The sequence below is a fragment of the Anabrus simplex genome, chromosome 1, assembly GCF_040414725.1.
Source record: "Anabrus simplex isolate iqAnaSimp1 chromosome 1, ASM4041472v1, whole genome shotgun sequence".
NCBI lineage: Eukaryota > Metazoa > Arthropoda > Insecta > Orthoptera > Tettigoniidae > Anabrus > Anabrus simplex.
This window is the reverse complement of record NC_090265.1, coordinates 1,094,349,524-1,094,371,817: the sequence shown is the minus strand read 5'-3', so window position 1 is coordinate 1,094,371,817 and position 22,294 is coordinate 1,094,349,524.

Sequence of the window (22,294 nt, the reverse complement as noted above, 5' to 3'; positions counted from 1 at the left end):
ACTGTGCCTTCGTAATAATATCTATCATAAATATGAGATTAATTTACTTGAATTGGGCGTTGTATACCGACATTGTGGTTAATATAATGGTTAAGTTAGGTTGTTATGTTACGAAATGTTATACTTGGATTATATGAAGACATATGAGAAATATGAGGTGATCCCGAAGAGACTTGAGAAGAAAAGGGAATATTTAAGTAAATAGGTGGTAGTTACGAATCATATGCTTCGAGTTAAGGTATAGATGAGAGTTTTTGAAATGGAGGAAAAGGTGTGATATGAATATATTGAACAGATGATGTGTATATGAAGAATAGTTGTATAATAAGAAGAGTATATGGCGATGCTTATAATTTCGGCGAGAGAGAAGAAAGAGATTTATTTTAATGGTGATATTGAGTCAGCTGACGCAATTTAAGGATAATTCCACGAAATATATTAATCCTTCGGTATTCCACATCCTACGTTAAATATGATACATACAGCTTACATATGTCGAATAGGCACTGGTAGATCATCCAAATGAATCAATGTAGGGAAAATTGAGCAGAATTAGCCAATATTAACCCGAATTCTTGACCACAGTCGTGTTTTTGTGATAAATACAGTTAGAATGCTTACTTATTCATCTCAATAATGTTATTGAAGAGGTTACCCACAACCAGATGATGAAGATATCGGTTATAATATTCTTGTTAGATGACAGACCACATTTTTTCAGAAATAATGCCGAGTAAGGGGTTATAACCCTTTCAGACCGTGTACGCACAATTGTGCGGGTTCGTATTTTAGTTATCCCTGACCGTATTTGATTTTTTTCGGCGCTAGACCGGACTGCAGTGATTGTGCGGGACACGTGGCTTGTATTTCAATTGCTTTTAGTATGCGTTTGACCACCAGGGCGAAGGAAGAAGAGTTTAAAAAGCACAGTTGATCGGCGAGATGGCGGGAAGCAGTAGTGCCAAAAGTAAGTATTTATTTATTACGTTCATATTAATCTAGAAGCTTTACTGAATACCGGAATATATTCAATGAAGTGTGTACATTGGTTAGTGAACGTAAATTTTGAAGATACATCATCGTATGTGATACAACCAGGCTTTGAATTTTGATACGCACAATTGTGTGGGTCCAGTTTCTCGGATGTTAGTTTTTAATTTGTAAAATAAACTATCAATATGTGTATTGGGGAGAATTTTAGTCAGTTTTTGACAAACAAACAAAAATTCACGCCTTCAGTTTCCTTTCAGGTCTGAAAGTGGTAAGCCACCGATTACATGTTAATATGATGTACGTGATACCGAGCTCGATAGCTGCAGTCGCTTAAGTGCGGCATGTATCCAGTATTCGGGAGAAATGGAAGACTAATTCAAAGACAATAAGATTCCTGAAAGAAAAAGTTATAGATAGTAGAGAAACATTTAAATTCAAAACCGAATCTATGGTTTCAGGCATTTAAGTATAGTTTCCACGAGTATGGCGACTTCAAAACAGCATTCCTGATAAGGTTTTGGAATTCAGAAGTCCAACAAAACCCGAGGCTAGAATTATACACAAGAGCATGCGTCGAACGGTCAAACCAGATTTAGTGACTTCTTTGCATACAAATTCCATCGTTTTCAGAACTTGGACACAGCTCCTAGTGAGTTGGAGGTGCCAGACCTGTAGCTTAGATCCTTTCCAACAGAACAAAGATGGCCTAGGCTCATTTGGTAGAGCAACCGTCGCGAAATCGGAAGGTTGTGGGTTCGAAACCCACCGGTGTCTGGTTGGCCATTTTTGTTCCGTACCTAACATCTCTTCAACACGTACTAAATGTACGTAACACGATCTAATTGGTTGAAAGTCGTTTTCGATTCGATTCAATTCCTGATTTATTACGTGGATGACCTGGTCTTGGCAACCAAAATATTTCAAGAGCACTGTGATAAACTACTTAAACTCTTAGAAAATCTGAGGGAGACTGAATTCAAGATAAACCTCGCAAAGTTCCAAGTAAAATGCGCATTATGTTACCTCACGTAATACAGTAATCTGGCATGTACATAGAATCACAGGACATGGTACCATAAAAAGAGTTGCCGAAGTGATACTAGAGAAGTTTACTTGGGAAGGGCTAATAAAAATGGTAAAAAGCATTGTAAGAAACAGTGATGTATGTCAATGGGTGAAACATGGTAACGGTTAAGTAAAACACCAGCCGAGAGCGATATTACCGGAAAGGCAAAAGAAATCTACGCAATAGGTATTTTCGGGAGGTTGCCAACTGTTGTCATGGACATATTTTCGAAATACGCGTCGCTACAGCCAATACAACGGGTTAATTCAAAGAGGTGCTTCAAAGCTTAAGAAAACGGATATTACCAAGTATGAGGTAACCAAGTAAAATCCAATCCGAAAGACGAACGCAATTCACCTGAATCCAATTCCAGGAAGCAATGAACAAGTTAGGAATCAAACTCACTCTATTCTCAGTAAGACACCCACCAGCTAACCCGGTCGAAATGTGTATGAAAGGATATCAACGTTCTGTCGTATATACTGTTCAAACTGCCAATGGAAATGGTTAGATGTAATAAGAGTAATCGAAGACAGTATTAACGACACAGTCCATGAGTCAACTGGACAAATACCAAGTGTGGTGCATCATAATATATAACCGACAAGACCGTGGGATGCCATTATTGAACAAGGAAGTGATGAGAAACCATATCCGAAGCAGATAAATCAGCTGGTTAAAGAGAGAATGTATAGACAATCTCAGATAATGCTAAGGAGTGTTCAGCCACCCTACATTGAAGGAAGTTGACCTCATACTAATTAAGGAACCAACAGTATCAAACGTACAGCTAAGATATTTTCTAAATTAATACATTTATTTGATTGGCCGTTCGTAATTAGAAAATATTTTGGTAACAACGCATATGAGATCGAGAATCTAGATGGTACATACAGGGGCATACATAATGCAGCGAACATGGAGTTGTAATTCAAGGAGGATTAAAAAAGAAAATACGAGTGGCATTTCCGATCAAGCAAGGGACATATAAAATAATACACTAATAAGAAGAGGGTAGTATAAATGAAAGGAAAGAAATGCTTAGAAAAGACATATGAAGGAAACAGAAACAGAAAATTAGTTACCACAGTGAAAAGTCACATTGTAATAAATGAAAATGCATAAATACATCGCAAGCAATATATTTAAATTGACGTGGGAGAAATAATGATCCATTTCACTGTCATGAATGAACAGTTTGGAATGAAAGCGAAGTCAATAGTCAGTATCGAAAAGATAGTATTTACATCGGGAATAAGCCGAGAATTAGTATCAAGAAGGCGGTGAAAAACAAAGATGGATACGGGATTGTTATGAGATTAGTATTAAAAATTCCAGAAGAAAAACACTGCGAGATACACGGACCGACGTTATTACTACGCGAAGAAGACTATATTGCGAGCAGCAAGGCTGAATAGAAAGACATTTGGAATAATATTAAAAGAAGAGAGAAAAGCTATATACGTGTTGCATCGAATCATAAATAATAAACCAAGAAATTGAGACGGCTTATTGGAACACATTACGCAACAGACTATGTCACGGAACAGGGAGCAAGAGCAGCGGATATTTTTTAAGATCGCTGGCAAGAAAAATATAAAAAGCCAGGGAATTAAAAGCAATATACATAGAAACCTAAATCAAATTATACAATTGAGATTTTGGTAGACATATTGGTAATCTGGGAGGTATCAGCTGGATTAAACTTATAGAAGCATTCTTTTCAACACATATATGCATGTTAGAAGGCTTTGAACATACCAAGATGACGAAACTGACCATCTCTGTTTATATTTTTGTCCTATCTGCGCAAGAGATGTCCAGCATCATACACTAAGAAGACCAAGACCGGTGAAGATGACCCGTTGACGGAGATGAGCCGAAGTGACGGAGAAGGATGGATAACATGCCCATGAGTTTCCCAGAGACCGGCAAAATGTAGCAGCCATACCTAACTAGATGTCCCAAAATATCTAAACACGGCATCGGTGGAGTGAAGGGAAGAAAAGACTAGGCTGTTAATATTTTCGCAGTAAGTAAATAAGATATTTTTGTTTTCAAAAGTGCCATCATTGATTACGATAACCAAATCATTGTGCAGTGCTTACGTTGTTTTAGCTCAAGAAGAGTGGATATATACACTGACTGACAGAGCAAATGCAACACCAAGGAGGAGTGGTTCGAAAGGGATGAAAGTTGGGGAAAAAACAGAGTCGGCACGGAAGAATAATTGATGTTTATTTCAAACCGATATGCAGGTTACACAATGCGCACGGCATCGACTCAGTAGGATGTAGGACCACCGCGAGCGGCGATGCACGCAGAAACACGTCGAGGTACAGAGTCAATAAGAGTGCGGATGGTGTCCTGAGGGATGGTTCTCCATTCTCTGTCAACCATTTGCCACAGTTGGTCGTCTGTACGAGGCTGGGGCAGAGTTTGCAAACGGCGTCCAATGAGATCCCACACGTGTTCGATTGGTGAGAGATCCGGAGAGTACGCTGGCCACGGAAGCATCTGTACACCTCGTAGAGCCTGTTGGGAGATGCGAGCAGTGTGTGGGCGGGCATTATCCTGCTGAAACAGAGCATTGGGCAGTCCCTGAAGGTACGGGAGTGCCACCGGCCGCAGCACATGCTGCACGTAGCGGTGGGCATTTAACGTGCCTTGAATACGCACTAGAGGTAACGTGGAATCATACGCAATAGCGCCCCAAACCATGATGCCGCGTTGTCTAGCGGTAGGGCGCTCCACAGTTGCTGCCGGATTTGACCTTTCTCCACGCCGACGCCACACTCGTCTGCGCTGACTATCACTGACAGAACAGAAGCGTGACTCATCGGAGAACACGACGTTCCGCCATTCCCTCATCCCAGTCGCTCTAGCCCGGCACCATGCCAGGCGTGCACGTCTATGCTGTGGAGTCAATGGTAGTCTTCTGAGCGGACGCCGGGAGTGCAGGCCTCCTTCAACCAATCGATGGGAAATTGTTCTGGTCGATATTGGAACAGCCAGGGTGTCTTGCACATGCTGAAGAATGGCGGTTGACGTGGCGTGCGGGGCTGCCACCGCTTGGCGGCGGATGCGCCGATCCTCGCGTGCTGACGTCACTCGGGCTGCGCCTGGACCCCTCGCACGTGCGCACGTGCCACATGTCCCTGCGCCAACCATCTTCGCCACAGGCGCTGCACCGTGGACACATCCCTATGGGTATCGGCTGCGATTTGACGAAGCGACCAACCTGCCCTTCTCAGCCCGATCACCATACCCCTCGTAAAGTCGTCTGTCTGCTGGAAATGCCTCCGTTGACGGCGGCCTGGCATTCTTAGCTATACACGTGTCCTGTGGCACACGACAACACGTTCTACAATGACTGTCGGCTGAGAAATCACGGTACGAATTGGGCCATTCGCCAACGCCGTGTCCCATTTATCGTTCGCTACGTGCGCAGCACAGCGGCGCATTTCACATCATGAGCATACCTCAGTGACGTCAGTCTACCCTGCAATTGGCATAAAGTTCTGACCACTCCTTCTTGGTGTTGCATTTGCTCTGTCAGTCAGTGTATGTGTGTGTGAAATCGCGCACACATGGTGACGTGGGAGGTTAATAGGTACTCATCTGACTGAAAATAGCAATTCTTTGGCTAGGATGTGTTAGAACAGTGGTATCCTAATCGTGCGTTAGTAATGTTATCTATCATAAATAAGAGGTTAATTTACTCTAATTGAGAGTAGTATACCGACATTGTGGTTAATGTAAAGGTTAAGTTAGGGTGTTATGTTACCAAATGAAGGTGATACAGTGCAATGCACAGGTTATACTTGGATTATATGAAGACATATGAGAAATATGAGGTGAATCCGAAGAGAATTGAAAAAAGGGAATATTTAAGTAAATAGATGATAGTTATGAATCATATGCGTCGAGTTAAGGTATGGATGAGAGTTTTTGAAATAGAGGAAGAGATATGAAATGAAAATATGAAACAGATGATGAGTATATTGTGCCATTTCACTGTTAGCAGTGAATAGTGTGAAATAAACTTTCATCAGGTACAAGCCAAGAAATGACATCTAGAAGGCGGTGAAAAAAGAATGAAAGATAGAATATTGTTACAAATTTATTATTAAAACATTCATTCGGGAAGGAACCAACGCAAGCAGATCGCTACGGCAGATTAATACAGAAAGAAGACTATATTCGTAGAAGAAGGTTTTAATTGAAATGTAAATAGAAATAACATCAAGTAAATTGTGCAAGACAACGAATATCCGGAACTTGCTAATTAATAAATTGTAATAAAACCAACTGATCAGAATCCTTACGTAACCAGCTACGTCAGAAGGTACCGAATGAAAGAAATACGCAGTATCATAAATTGCTCACAAGGGGATAAGAAATACTACAGCGATTAGAAATAAACTATAGGAATATTAAATTACAGTATAATTGAAACTTTTATAACCATATTTGTAGTCTGCAAGACTTTAGCACGATTCGATTGAAAGAAGCATTAGTATCAATATATTTCTAAATCATATAAGGCTTTGTACACTAAGATGACGAAACTGGCCGTCTTAATCAATATTTCTGTTCTAACTGCGCAAGAAATGGCCAGCATCATGTGTTAAGAAGACCGAGGCAAGGCTGTATAGAGATGTGGACTTGAAGCCTGTAAACCAATTCCCAGATGACGGAGGAGGAGAGACCTGCCCAGATGTTTCCCGAAGGCTAATACGATGTTACAGTCTTATTGACGACATGTTCTAAGCATTTGGACACACAGCAGCGAGGGAAAACAGGAAGAAAAGATAGGTTTATTAAAATACCATTACCGTAAGTAATTTAAATAACATGTTTTTGTGAAGTGCCATTTTCTATTTATATGAAATATGTATGTGCAGTGCTGTCGTGAACTTATATTCAAGAGAAGTGATGTTACATGTGGAAAGGCAATCGATTTAAAAACATAGGAGGTTATTACGTAGTCACCTGACCAAAATTACAAGTTCTTTGAGTTAGAATAAATTTAATCAGTGATAACTAAGTCATGCGTTCGTAATGCTACCAATATTTAGTAAAGAGGTTAACTTACTTCAGCTGTTGATATGATACGACATTGTGGTTAGTGTTACGATTATATTAGGATATTATACTAAGAAATGGAGTTAATGTAATGTGACATACAGGTTATATCGAGGTCATAAGAAGACATATGAAAAATATGAGGGGAATCAAAAAAATTGATAAGGAATTGGAATATATAAGTGGATGAATAATAATTATGAAGTAATATGCGTCAAGGTAGGTTATTGTGGTTATTTTAATGAAGAGTGGGATATGATATGATAAATATGAAGCAGATGATATATATGGGAAGAATGGTCAAGTAATAAGAATAATGTTGATTATTATGTTTCGTCGAGGTTGAAGAGATTGATATTTTATTGACAATGTTAAGTTATTTGACGCAATTTAAGGTTGATAGTAGATATATTTGATTCCATAACGCATATTAATCCTTCAGTATTCCATATATAACACTATATACGATCATGTAACGTGCATATGTTGATTAAATATCTGTAGATCATCAAAGGTTAGTTAGATGATGAGATAACTAGATTTTCTTCAAGATATACAGTTTTCAAATCATTTTATAGATCTTTTAATTTAATAAAGATGTGCTAAATAAATTTATTTCTTCTTTCAATGGCTACTTAGGTTAAGCATGTACTTATAAGTAATCATAGAAATTTATGATGATATGAATCGAATCGCGAGATGGAGACGCCGAACGCGTTGATATAATACAAATGTATCCGTTTGTCTCGTTCGGCGACTTTTCTGTCAGGATTCACGACCCCAAATCGATACTGATTTGAATATTAACGATAATATTGAGCTAGTCTGGATTGCGATCAACCGACTCTATGAGCAACATTCTCGCACCATTCATAGCAGGGACTGGCTGCATAAGGAATGACATTACTAGCATCACTCTTACCTCAGTCACTTTCATATTGTCAAAGCCAAGGATAACACTGAGGCAGGTCAGTGAAAGTAAGAAAATTGTTCTAGCCTATACCAGAAGACAGTGCACTGAAAACACTAGGTCCCGCCAGCAAAGGCCTTTTCTATACGCAGTTTAAGAGCTCTGGAACCTTTTCCCGTACGCACTGGGGCCTGTCGATCGTAAAGTTGCCTTACTAGGTTATTAAATGTTGAAACCATTGCCTCTACATTAATGGTACTATTTATCTTTATCCATGCCACGGAAAGAGCTTCTTCTTCTAATTTGTATGCGTCAATTCGTCTGAGGTCCCTGAATGATAATATTTTCGTCCTTAGTTTCGGGCTTTGTAATTGGTAGGACAGGTAGATTATGTCATGTTCAGATAGTCCCGGGGCTGATCTTTGTCCATGTTGTAGAACTTTCGCTGAATTGTTTTTTACTATTATATCGAGAAGAGTGTGACTGCAATTAGTGGGGTGGGTTGGTCCGAGGGGTAAAATTGTCAAGTCACATGCTTCGAAAATATTACGAAACTTTCGAGTTGAAGCTGCGGTACTGTCTAAAAAATTTGTCTTGAATTCTCTCATTATAATAACGTGTTCATAGTCCGACAGTCAGTCTCAAGGTAGGTCAAATGCCCTACTTTTGGAGGCTTGGAAACCACTCCCAACAAACATTTCGTTCTAAACAGTGTTATCTCTACAAACAAAATCTCTGTTTTACGTTTATACTGTGAATGTGAATGGCTAATTACTTGAGGGCTGAGATCTCTGGCAACATAAGCAACCACACACCCACCACCCGGCCTTTCCATCGCGGTCATTTCTTAGAAGGACGTACCCGTCCATGTCAACAGCTAAGTTGGTGCATTCGCTGCTCAACCACTTTTCAGACATAAGAATTGCATGGAACTGGCGCGAAGAAAACAGATCATGTATTTCATCCATGCGCGTTTGGGAGAGCAAAGACTGCACATTACAGTGAGAAACGTTAAGAGCTCTTGGAAATTGTTTAACAGTTTCCTTCAAGATAGTAGCGGCTGAAAGAGGATCCGGGTTTGCTTTAGCCGCTATGTGTGTTAAAGGGAGTGGTTTACGAAACAGGGGGATAAGGGGATGGAATTAAAGGAATGAGCTTAGGCCTGCAGTAGTCAGAAGCATGTCCTTGTTGTCTTAAATGGTATGCCAACTTCGTACCAGAAAAGTAAATCTAAAACAGAACTAACTATAGGACTTCGCTTAAATGCAGTTCAAGCAATACTGATTACTGTAGAAGTAAAAGACAATGCGAAGCTAATTAACAAAGACAGAAAAGGTTTACAGACAAGGTAAATTACACAAATGAGTCTAATTTTAAATTAGAGAGTTCTCACTAGCGATGTTATACTTCGAAAACAGATACTTGATATAGTAAAAGATGTGATAGGAAGTGTGTTATGGGAGATAAGATGAATGGGAGGGAGGGAGAGAGAGATGGAAGAGAGAGAAGGAGAGAGATAGGAGAAAGATAAAGTGAAAGTTAACTGCAGTGTATTCCAAGTATGAAAGCGAGATAACACAGTATTTTAATACTCACATTAAAAGCTAATGTAGTTCTGAATTGATGTAGTGATGTTTGCAGATTACAATCTAGGAATATCACACATGCAGCTGATACGACTCCTTGTACCATCTGCCAACTTAATTATGACATCCCCGTGATCAGTACAAGTGTTTCCCAGTCCATGAACAGTGATGGCTGCCTTCAGAATTGCTAGACGAGTTGCAGTCAAGTCTTCCCTATCGTGGTAGGTGTTACTTTTAGTTGGCGCTTCCGTGTGAATACGTCTTGCCTGGAGAGGAAGGGCGTGAACTTCACAATGATGGGCCGAGGATTTCCACGCACCTTCGGTCCTACCCTGTTGCTCCTGTCAATGCCAGTTTTGGTTACCTTGGCATCCAGTTTGTTGCAGAGGCTCACGACAATGTCGTCTGTGTTCTCACCCACACTTTCAGCAATACCAAACAGATGTAAGACAATATGGTCATTGCATGCTTTATTTTAACGACGGGGTGGACTTCCTGACACAACCTTAGATATGAATTATGGTGATTGAATTTTGGTAAGGAGATGGAAGGAATCGGCTGTGGCCCATGAATAGGAACAATCCTGGCATTTGCCTGGACATAAAAATAGGATATAACAGAGAGCCATTCTCTGAATTGCCAACGGTGGGGCTCGAACCCACTTGTCTCCCGAATGAGGAGCTTAGCTCCACTCTGTTCGGTATTTAACCAAGATACACAATAAAACAAATAAAGAGTGATGTATTCCATATTCCAATGTCACTAGGTAATTCAAGGCCTCAGATAAATGCCACAATAATAAATTTAGCATGAACACAGTAAACTTCGGAGCATCAACTGATTAAAAAGATTCTGGTCTTATTTTGTGTCCAAATAGACAGGCTAAAAATATAAAACAGTATAGCAAATACAAGTTCAGTTCTTGAATATTCCCAATGCTGAGGCATCGACAGGGAAATATCCCGCGCATCAAATCCTAAGTGCTTTCCTTTCATACATTCTCGTTCAAGCAGTACAGACATCGAGAATTATGTATGGCCCTACTGATTATTGCTAGTAGATTCTTTGTCGCTACGTTAGATTCTTTTTCGCTACGTTAATTTAACATTTTGGCGTAAGTTATTAATTTGTTCGTACCGTACGTAAAACAACGGCAGATCCTCGCTCTAGTTTCAGGAAACCTTTTTTGGTGGGGGGAGAGCATCCTGGGGCCCCCTCGGCTACGCCAGTGGAATTCCATCGAATTCCACTTTGTCAAATTGTTTCAAAGGAGTCCCTCGCCTGTCAAATAGGAGTGGGACTTCATTACTGCATTAGGTCCGAGGCTAGCTTAAAATGTTCTGAGCGTGCTCGGTGAAAATTCTGTAAAGCAGGATGCCACCATCACTTACACATAGTCCCAATGAGGATTTCTCCTCTAATAGGTTAGGGACCACGGTGAACTGTACAATCCTAGCTGCCTGAGCAGAAGTAATGTCATGACTCAGAATATGTCAGAGACGCCCACTCCCATTCCATAGCAACCTGTATCCCGACTCTCAGGACCACTTACTAGGCTACTCAGCCGTTGCCCTTGGTTCACAAAGTAGAATATGACTGCAGCAACCTACACAATGCCAAATCATATATTAAAAAATAAATAAACATATGATGCAATTTTTCATTCTCACTAACATATATCCATGTGCTGACACATGTCAAGAAATGACGAGAATGGCAATTAGCAAGGGATTACTCCGTAGGGGGCCGGAACGTGACCACCGAGATAACGGGGGCCACGGCCGAAAACAGTTGCTAGCTTACATCATCGTTTCAGCTTTTGTACCTCGGTTCCTGGGAACAATGATATCCAAGGGACCCTGGTACAGCGGCGTGGTCGCGATTGTCCAGTTGTACCGTGGTTGAGAGGGGTGCTGTATTTAAGTTGCAGTGTTGGGAAGACTGTGACAGGATTGTGAGCTGCACGTTACTTCCACAGTTTGGACCATATTAGTGACTTTCTTGAAGATGGGACATTTTGACATAAGAAGCCAAAATTATGTACACTCTCGGAAAGCTGTGAAAAGTTTTTTTATTCCAACAGCAGCACTACCATGTAATAATAAGATATGATCGCGGTTGAGTGCATAAGACCTATACGTAGGCCTGTCTGCATTGTCAAATGCCCGGGGACTGGTTGGAACCTCAAACAGCAACATCAAAAGTGCGGGTGATTATTTTGTAATTCGCGGGAGTAATAACTCAGCTCCATTGGTTCTATATTCTCATCAAGAGGGCCGAGGCTTGAATCGCAGTCGTGCATACATAATTTTAAAAATGGGAAGTCACGTTCTATTGATTCGATTTCTACTTAAAACCGTAGATCTCAACGCTTACCTTTCTTTAGTATCTTTGAACAATAATCGCATCATTTACGATGGTGCATTTTAGGTATCCAACCATTTTTCTGGTTTACCTTGTACCTAAGGTGAGTGGATGCAGTGGCGTACCCAGAAAATAAATTCAGTGCGCGGAGTATTAGTTCAGGCTAGTAGCGTGTATACGACTTTTCCTTGGGACGGGGATATGAAAAGAAAGCCGGTCCTACTGAGTACGATTACGGATCTTCAGTAGATATTGATGGTTTTAATTGTTACCATGTAACTACGAAGGTTGGAACGTAAATAGTGGCAACTATTCATTTAGAGTTACATGTTAGCAACCTTTACTGTCCTTCAATATAGTCACCAACAGCGTTGTGTATAACCCGTTACCGGCGATGTGGAAGTCGTAGTATACCTTTAGCAGAGCCTGTTCTGTTGATGGTGCGAATGGCGGGGCCTACTGCCTGCCGAAACTCTGCAACAGTTCTGAAGCGAATGCTCACGAAACGTCTGATTTCGACCACTGTCCAGTAACGCGGCAAGAGCATGCACTTCTTCTTCACTCGTAGGACGACCTGCCCGATGAATGTCCGCCACGGTTTGCCGACCATCGTTTAGCCTTTTACAGAACGTGCCACTGTTCTGTAAGGCAATGCAGATTCACCGCAAGCCTCTTGAAGACCTTGATGACACTGTCGTGTTGTACGACATCTGGCACATTCTATCTTGATGCAACTCCGTTGTTCCTGTTTGGAAAACATAGTGTCAACGTTACGTTAGACCGCTAGCTCACACGTGACTGTGTTTTTCTCGCTTGTGCGCACGCAGGAGATGTGGAAGGGCGAGTCCATTTGCTCTGAGGTAAGGTAGGTGTCTAACCAACGTGTACTATCAGCGACAATGTTAGATTCCGTTGCATAGCGTCTCCACAGCAGTGTTGACACTATATAAGGTTCAACCCTCGTATATACAACAGTCGAAATCATAGCTTCTGTACTTCTAAAATAAACCGGCTGCATTTTTAAACTGATCGTAAAATCAATATCGTTCTTCGTTTGTTAGGAAGCAGAATCTTCATTCAACTTGTCTTCTTTAAAAAGGAATCGCTTTTGTACTACGCTCCCGTAAAGGTGACAACCAGGTTGTAGATATTTCGATTACGGGAGACTCAAGGCAAACTCTAATGCACCCACAAACGAGGCAGTATCTTCCCCATCCGATGGCTTTCTCAACTCTGTCAAAGCCAGGAATAGAATGCAAGATGTCTAAAGACAAATTCTAAAATAAAGAGACCTAAAAGTAAACAGCCGGCCTACGCGGAGGTTCCGGGTTCGACTACTGGCCAGGTCAGGGATTTTTACCTGGATCTGAGGGCTGGTCCGAGGTCCACAGAGCCTACATGAGCTATCTGACGGCGATATGATAATCGCGGTCTAGAATGCCAAGAATAACAGCCGAGAGGATTCGTGTGCTGACCATAAGACACCGCGTAATATGCAGCCCTTCGGACTGAGCAGTGGTCGCCTCGTTGGCGATGGCCCTTCGTAGCTGTTGGGCTATGTGGTTTGGTTCTGAAAAGTAAACAGAGAAGGAAGCGACATCCCTGCAAGGCTCTATAGCTTCCAGCTAGTTCTCCCGTCCGATCTCATTCATTTAGGATAGTTGGAAAATTACGTCATAATAATAATTGTTTAAGATTTTCCGTGGCTCACAAAGGAATAAGAAGCACCTGGGTGAATGGCTGGACAACAAATTAACTATAGCAGAATTTAATATTAAAAATTTGGAAATTTTCTTCCTTTCCCTTTCTAAAATTGAGAGATTTTAATTTGAATGAATAACGCATGAGCTCATCTGCTCTAACAATATCGGGGACTTATAAATCTGAATATCAGGTATAAAACTTGCGATAATTAAAAGGTAATTAATTTTACATAGAGAAGAGCATAATTGCTCCAGAAAGGAACTTTGCTCCTATCAGTTACATTACAGAGGAGTCTGAGCTCCAAAATACCTTAGTTTAGCCTCACAGAAGCACTCAGTTTTGATGCAATGCAACTACACTAGGCAACCTATAGGTTGACCCCAGTTTAAAAGTGCTCATCAATTGCTCCACAATAACAACAACTTTAAGCATTTTCCCAAATGGAACCAAAACGCAGGAAAAGTTACAGAATATACAGGGGCATAAATGCCAATTCTACATGGCCTTAATATAAAAAGAAAATGTCGTACATAATCGGCCATATACAAAAGGCAAGGAGGCGAAATACCTGCTCTCCTTATAGAAACTGCTAAAACCCTAAGTGGGCTTATTGCCCAATGATACAGAGGCTAATCATATACTACAAAGTGTGACTAAAGGATAAACATTTTACGCCGAGACAAGAATTACGAAAGTTTGAGTTTGAAAAATTTAGTCACCAAGTGCAAGGTTGAATGGGAAACAGTAGAAGGTCATCACTCTTGTTCTCTTACATTAAATGTTTCCCAGTAGGGAATAGAAATATTGTCCTCAGACTTGACCGATAATTCTACATTAAAACCATCAGTTCACCAAATTACATTAAAAGAAAACGATTAAAATTTTATCCTCAAATAATCCGCAGGCGCTCTCACAAGTCTAGGTAAATCCTGCAATTACCTTGTGTCGCTGGATCTTCCTCAAGCAGGCCTCGCCCCTTTCTCCTCGGCTCCCATCAAGTTACACTCCCAACCACTGGAGCAATTCAGACAAGACGGCCATAAGGTGACCTGCTTTTATAGTTCCATAAGTGGAAGCTCCCAGAACTTTTAGCTGATAGGCTGAATTCCTGTACACACACCCAATTTTGATAGGCTGGAGAATATATTTACCAGCCTATAACAGGTAGATTACAATAGGCCGGTCGAGTTGCCTTGCGGTTAGGGGCGCGCGGCTGCGAGCTTGCATCCCGGAGATAGTGGGTTCGAATCCCACTGTCAGCAACCCTGAAGATGGTTTTCCGTGGTTTCCCATTTTCACAACAGGCAAATGCTGGGGCTGTACCTTAATTAAGGCCATGGCCGCTTCCTTCCAACTCCTTGCTCTTTCCTATCCCATCGTCGCCTTAAGACATATCTGCGTCGGTGCGATGAAACCTACTAGCAAAAAAAGAAGATATAGAGGAGGAACCAGCAGAAGTGTTGACAACTTCGGTACATTAAAAAAGCAATCCTTAGAAGAGGTTTACCAATAATAAAAATGAAATTTCCTAAACTCTAGACCAGTTTTTGGTCCGTGAGAGTGCACTAATAAATAGTAGAGCCATCTAACAGAAGAAGACAAAATTTCTTGGGAGCTTGCAACTTCGTCAGACGGCATAGATGGTCGCAGAGAAGGCGCGAAGTTTAAATAGCCAAGGAACGAGTATTCCTGGTATAATAATAATAATAATAATAATAATAATAATAATAATAATAGCGAGCGGCCTCAGAAGAGGCCTGGTTCAGGTCTTTCGATTTGACGCCGTATTGGCGAAATGCGTGTCTATGAGGATGGAGCCCTATCTGGGATGAATTCAAATGAGGAAGACGGCATACACACCCAGCACAGAGCTGTCGGAATTAACCAATGGATGTTAAAATCACCAACCCGGCCGAAAATCGATCCCGGGGTCCTCTTGACAAAACGCCAGCACGCTAACCATTTAGCCATGGAGTCGGACTACGTCTTAATAAATGCTCCTCATAAAACTTCTGTGAAAATACTATATCTTTATAACAATAAGTACAAACGCCTCTTATCAGGTGGTTCAGTTGGTTGAGTTGCTGTCCTTCTGAGTCCGATATAGCAGGCTCAGATCCACTCTTGTATCGGTGGCACTTAAAAGGGTGTTGTAATGCTAACAGCTCTGTGTCATTGGTTTCTGTCAAGTTAATAAAAAGTATATATACCCAAGGCCGTACCTAGGAACTTTTCTGGAGGGGGTGAAGTTCTGAGGCGGAGGGCTTCCGAAAACAAGGACTATAGTATCATTTTTTAACTTACAAATAGGTTTCACAGAAAGAAAAGATTGAAATACTTTTAAAGCAGTACGTTTTAAACTCAAAGGATGAAATAGAAAGATAAATTCACAGTGGTCTGGTGGGCAGAATCTGCTTTAACACGTGCGTGCAGTGTAACACAAAAATGTCTGTCATTTTTGTTTAAAAATGAAAGTAACAATACGTTTCACTCTAAATATTCAAATATTTAGTGGTCTGATTCACTTTCTTTGACATGCTGGTGACTCGATAACATGAACATATTTCAATATGTTTATTGAAATTGATTTTATGGTGCGAAATGTATCAAAAACATAAAAAACATATAATCGGTATTTTTCACCAAATTAAAATTTCCATTTATGTTTTCAGTATATTTGTTAACAATATTCATAGAGAAACATTCGGCACAGATTTATTGGTTAAATTTAACTGTTTATTTTACAAATACTTGTTTTAATAATGTGTCTAATTTATTGCACACTATTTGAAAATACATCTATTCTGATTAAATTTGTCGAGTTCGCTTTTGTTTCTGAGGGGGTTTGAACACCCATAACCTCCCACTCTCTATACGGCCGTGCACATACTGTACCGTATCCTGTCTTAAATTCGGCCTAGCTCAGGGCAGAAGCGCGTAGTACGTACGGATGTGGGCAATAGAATCTCTACTTACTAAAGAATACTAAAGTATATAGACAGAAAATACGTACATATATAACTAGTGAATGAGAACGCAGGTTATCTAGTATGACAGATTTATTTAACTAAAAACATTAATTAAAATCATACTGAGACAATAATTTACCATACCCTCATTTGTTGGACATATACATTTGTTTGTGGGGACTTTTATCTGCAATTCTCGGCCATTGTTTGCATTGCCGTTAAATTATGTGCCTGAAACTGTGGCGATTTAAAATGTATCTTCTTGCCATTGTTACGTCGGTTGCTTCGAAATTCTGATTGGCTCAATAACCAAATTTTTGACTTGAGCGTGCGCAGTGTCGATCTTCAACTGAGCGACCCGCGGCTTGACTGGACTGAACGCCAGTCTGTTCCCGGCAGATCGCCAAGATGGACGCGTTTGGAGAAGTTGTGTACAAAATGCGATTGAAAGTTGTTGGAGTGGAGTTTGATAAACCAGGCTAATAGCCTCGTTAATTAAGGCATTGCCTTAATTGTAGCGCAATAATGTTGTGTGTTTCATATTTACAGTTTTTTTAATATTAGTGTGACCGAACTATCTGAAGGAGGGTTCTTCATTACAAAATGAGCTAGAATGTAAGCTATTGGATTACAGTATATTAAATTGGACACCCAAAAATGTAAGTACAAGTATCTACTTAATTGTTTCGAAACTATTCTGCTGCCGGATTATTTGGAGAAGAACGTGTGTATCAAGCTATCTGCGACAACTATTATATTAGAAGAAATGTTTTGGCAACGCTGTTAATATTACTTCGTCTCTACTCCGCTACTGTAATTGAAATTAGGCCTATAGTTTATGGACCTGGCGACCACCGTTTATTCATTAAATTAAGCTGGACTTTCTTCTTCATCGGACATTTTAATGATATAAATTGTATCTGCTAAATATTAAAATGTAACTTAACGTGATTTTGGTAATGTTCTATATCCAAATTATTCTTATGGAGTAATTCTGGAACATGGTATATGCGCGGGTGAGAGACCTATTATTCCATTACTTTAATTTAACTGAGATTATCGTTGTGCTGCCTTTTTCTGTTTCTTAAAGTTATTATTATTATTAATTTTGTTGGTGGATTACTTTTTACATTTCTTGGTTCATATTTGTGGCATCCGATGGACTGTTGACCACGTTTTGAAAGACGTTATGTACTAGTATTGTTTTCGTAATGGCTCATTGTTTAATTACTTAATGGGATAGTTTATTTCCGGTCTTATTCGGCCATTACCGTTTTCCAAGGCGTCCTAAAATTAAAATTGTGTAACCGGCATTTAAATCCTTTATTAATATTTTGGTTGGAAGAAATGTTAAATTTAAAAGACTATACATAATTATTGTAATATTCTGGTTATAATAAACTGGAATTTGTTCCCTATTTCTTGATGATACTTTTGCCCTCCTCAGATTATTCGCGTCCGTTTTTCTTTCCTTCTTCTTTCATTATTGCGTGCCATGTTTTTATCTTATCTCCGGTACGCTAATTTTGTGTGGGCTTTGCCTATTGTCTCTTTAAGTCGGATGTTGGCTTCGTTTTTGGGAAGCTGTATGCTTCGTGTGTACCATTGTTTTGTTGTCTGCGAAATTTTATGTGTTTCCCTTCGTAATTTGTAGTTTATTTGAGACATATTTTTATTCGGGTTCGTGCGATTTTCTCTTGTGTCCTTTCAATTATTTACGTGTGGAACCTTTTTTTGGGTCTGCTATCGTTGCCTTGAATATTGAGTGTGTTTCCCTGTTTCGGGGTGATTGAAATCCTTGTGTACTGGTTCCGGAAGCAAATTCCAGTTTATTGTGATTAATTGTAGTATACTTACTCACAAAGAAAAGCTGGCCAGTTATGTAATTAATATTTAATGCACGGATCCGTTTTAACATTTGTCATTCATTGATTCTAAGGCAAAGTGTAGCTTGTAATCTGAGTGTGTTTTCACGATTTTATTTATCCCAAAAATAGACATTTGTCTCCTAATTTAATGAGTTGAATTATTACAATTTTTATCTTTCTTCTATTTACTTATTTATTACTACATAAAAATTATTTTACGTTGTTATCCGAGTGCGCACTCATAGTATATTTTGCTTTGAAAATTGATTTTTATCTATAATTTAAAGACATTATTTACAGATTTATTTTTTTTGCTCTGCAGTTTTCATTCCTAAATTCTGTTTATATTTTTCCTAATTTTAAGTAAAGTTCAAGTTATTTAAACATTAATCTTACTTTCATTTAGCAATCTTGACCTGGCAACCCCTCAAGTAGTTAGCTCGATCCAGTCCTTTCCCTTATGTTCTGTGCCCTCCACGCTGGTTTTGTTAATACTGCTCCTGCTCGATGGTAAGTATTTTGCTTCTTGTGCACATTTGGTTATATTTATGGGGTTTTATTATCATTCCTGTTTTTATCTTTGTCGGGTTGCAATACTAACTAACAAATATCAAACAAAGCGAAGGGCCGACCATTAAATTGGTCAAAGAAAGTGATACGCAATATACAAGTATTGATATTTTTAACAAAGGTTTACAAATTACAAACGGGTAACGAACCCATAAATAAGTTTCATGGAATGTGTATGGTTACATTATTTCATTCTGTTGACTGCCTCGCTAAGTCCCTAGTTCTTTGCCCGAAAGCTCGATTTAAAACCGTTCATGCGATGCGAAAACAACAACCCATACACTAGTAATTGGCTTAATTTACATATGTACATTCCCATCAGTCGGACACACATATATACAAAACATTTGTTCAGGAACAGCATCTAAATTACCCATCCAAAACAACACAGATTCTAATCATATGGGTCCGTACCCATGAGCAAAGGATAAGGACAGAACCTTGCTTCCCCAAAATTAGTCATCGGACCAAGGTCTCCCCGTTACTCAACAAAAGACAACATCCAACACAAAAAGTTAATGCACTGGACACAACAATAAACAACACAAGTAAAATATACATAAATCACACCTACAAAATAAAACATACACAGAATATGCATTGAAATTGATAGAGGCGCCGGGATTCGTTCCCAACATATTCAGGCTCCGAAGATTCCATGTTTCACGTACACACAGCATTACAGCATACCTCGACATGACAGCGGATATAAGCTGGTTAGCAACAAACTTTAAATAATTAGAGTTCGTGGCTGGCCTTTCATGGGAATAACAGTATTCATTGTAAAGAATTCCACTCACTAAACTCAGCCCTCAGCCTACAGCTGACTCGGGGTTTCTCCCTACCTAGGAAGAAATTATCTCTTCAGGGGCTTAGTCGACCGTGTTCGTGCTTCATAATGGCATAAAATTCTCTCTGAAGTATATAGCTCACAGTCAAACACATCCTCTCGCATAAAAACAGGCCGGCTTATCAATACATATATATCATGGCTCAAAATAAAACACCATTACTTCCATAGTTTTCTCTTATCATTTCAGCCGCGTAAAAATCTCACGACAATTCTAGCCTCACATATAAAGGATCTTGGTTCAATGACCGCTATATTCATGAACTTGCTCCACTACATTTGAAGACCCTGTTCTATTTTCGACGTTGAAAGCTCTCCCATTACATCTCCTTGCAGCTGAAAATTCACGTGTCGTGCACAGAAACATGCTGACCTTATGCTGTATAATCCGCTTCATATCGCGACGCTGATGGCGCGCAGCCCATTAGGTATTATGAAGAATCTGCCCAACATATCTATTAAAAATCAACTCATACAGAAAAACTACTAATAACTAATGCAAACACCTATATCAAACCTATTCTGTCCCTTGTCCCGTCTAATTTACATACAACACTTAGCTCTGGCCTAACATGCATACAACCCTGACGAATTTAATTTTACTTAAACTGAGCAAAGCAAATGCCGCACTGGCTTACATTTAACGATGAATTAACTTTTTTAAGAATGGCCTGAACTAATGTATCTAACATTTTTCGCATGCTTATAGAACAACAGGACTTAAACTTAGTAGCCATCTCTCCATCAGCAACGAATCACATGACCGCTAAGTCATGCGTGACTAGACCATGGTGACGGCACAAAGCACAGGGAAGAGAGTCGTCTGCTCGATTCCTGGATACATTATGGTTGTCGTCTGCTTGATCTTGGTCGTATCTGGAATTGTGGAGTTACTTCAGAACATCTACTTCACCGCTTAGCGTGATGCTACACACAACTACAATTTAAGTGTTATGCTACTATTGACTATAGCTTCCGCGCAGAGATGAGTCCCGTCTGTGCGGCACTAATTTCGGGAACCAGCCCGGTTCTAATCAGTCCTTGACAACGGTTATATCTTACACGGTTCGCACACGTTATTACCGCGATCCGCGTACGCGTTATAAATATTTATAATACTATCGTCACTAGCTCTTGTGAGCTAACTCACGGCGATTATATATTAGTCTGACAACAGTTTCACATATAAATATATCTAATATTCTTGCGAATTATGCCACGCCACACTTGGCGTCTCAAACAGCGAATTAATAACACAATGAGACATTGAGTGCGCTACTGACTCGATAAGCGAATGTCATGTAAGGTAAAAGTGAGCCTGCGAATGAGAATCAACTGAGCGAATGAGCACAAGTGATAGTACTTCTTTGCTCGCGGTAGATTATATAGTCTCAAGGCGACGCTGGCCTCGAGGGACCTCCGTCTAACAAACCGTTTCCCTATGTAACAGCCCTCCAGATGTCAACGGTCACTGCTGTAAATGCGCACCTCTCCCAATTCAGCACAAATAAACAATATTATCGATTTTGGCATTCGATTATTCTGATGTTTAATAATGTGTGGTGTCAGATCTGTGAAATTTAGCATATGGGGAATTTATTGTTTTAAATTCAGATTATTATAACCCTGGGAAATAGAAGTTTGTCAAGCTGTGACAATTGTTCTGTAGATCACCTCGTTTAAATTCCCCCACCCCCACCCTCCAGGTTGCTGCGCTTGGGCTTGGTGGTATAGCAGGGGTCTACATGAATGAATTCACGGCTTGCGGTTCAATTCCACAGGAGGAATACATTCCATACGGAGCAATACGGGGTTCTCACGGCCTATGGCACGGCCATCCAGGGCTCCTTCCTTCACTCCCTGCGACTCTATGGTGCGCTGAATAAAATTTTGCCACAATGTTCATATAAATAAATGAAGCATATATGATATTCTTCAGTACGTATATTAGCGTCATAAACTGTAATTTTTTACACTATATTCTGTATCCGAGGCTTATGAGAGAAACTAAAAGGACAAGGTAAACCCTAGATGGCATATGCTGTGGAATGTATTTTTCTTTACCAATTGACAAAATATCCATACCCATACCCATACCCGTACCCATATATATGTTGTGTGTATTAATGCATATTTCTTCGTCGCATTTTTTGTATAAAATGTAACTTATGTTTAGCTTATCACAGGACCATTATTACAATAATTTTACCGTATTTATTCTAAACCAGAATATTGCATCTTTACTCAAACTAGACAGTTCAAAAGAGTTAGGGGAACTTGTTAACATGTTTTTAACGTCTGATATGTGAACGTTAATTTGGTAGAT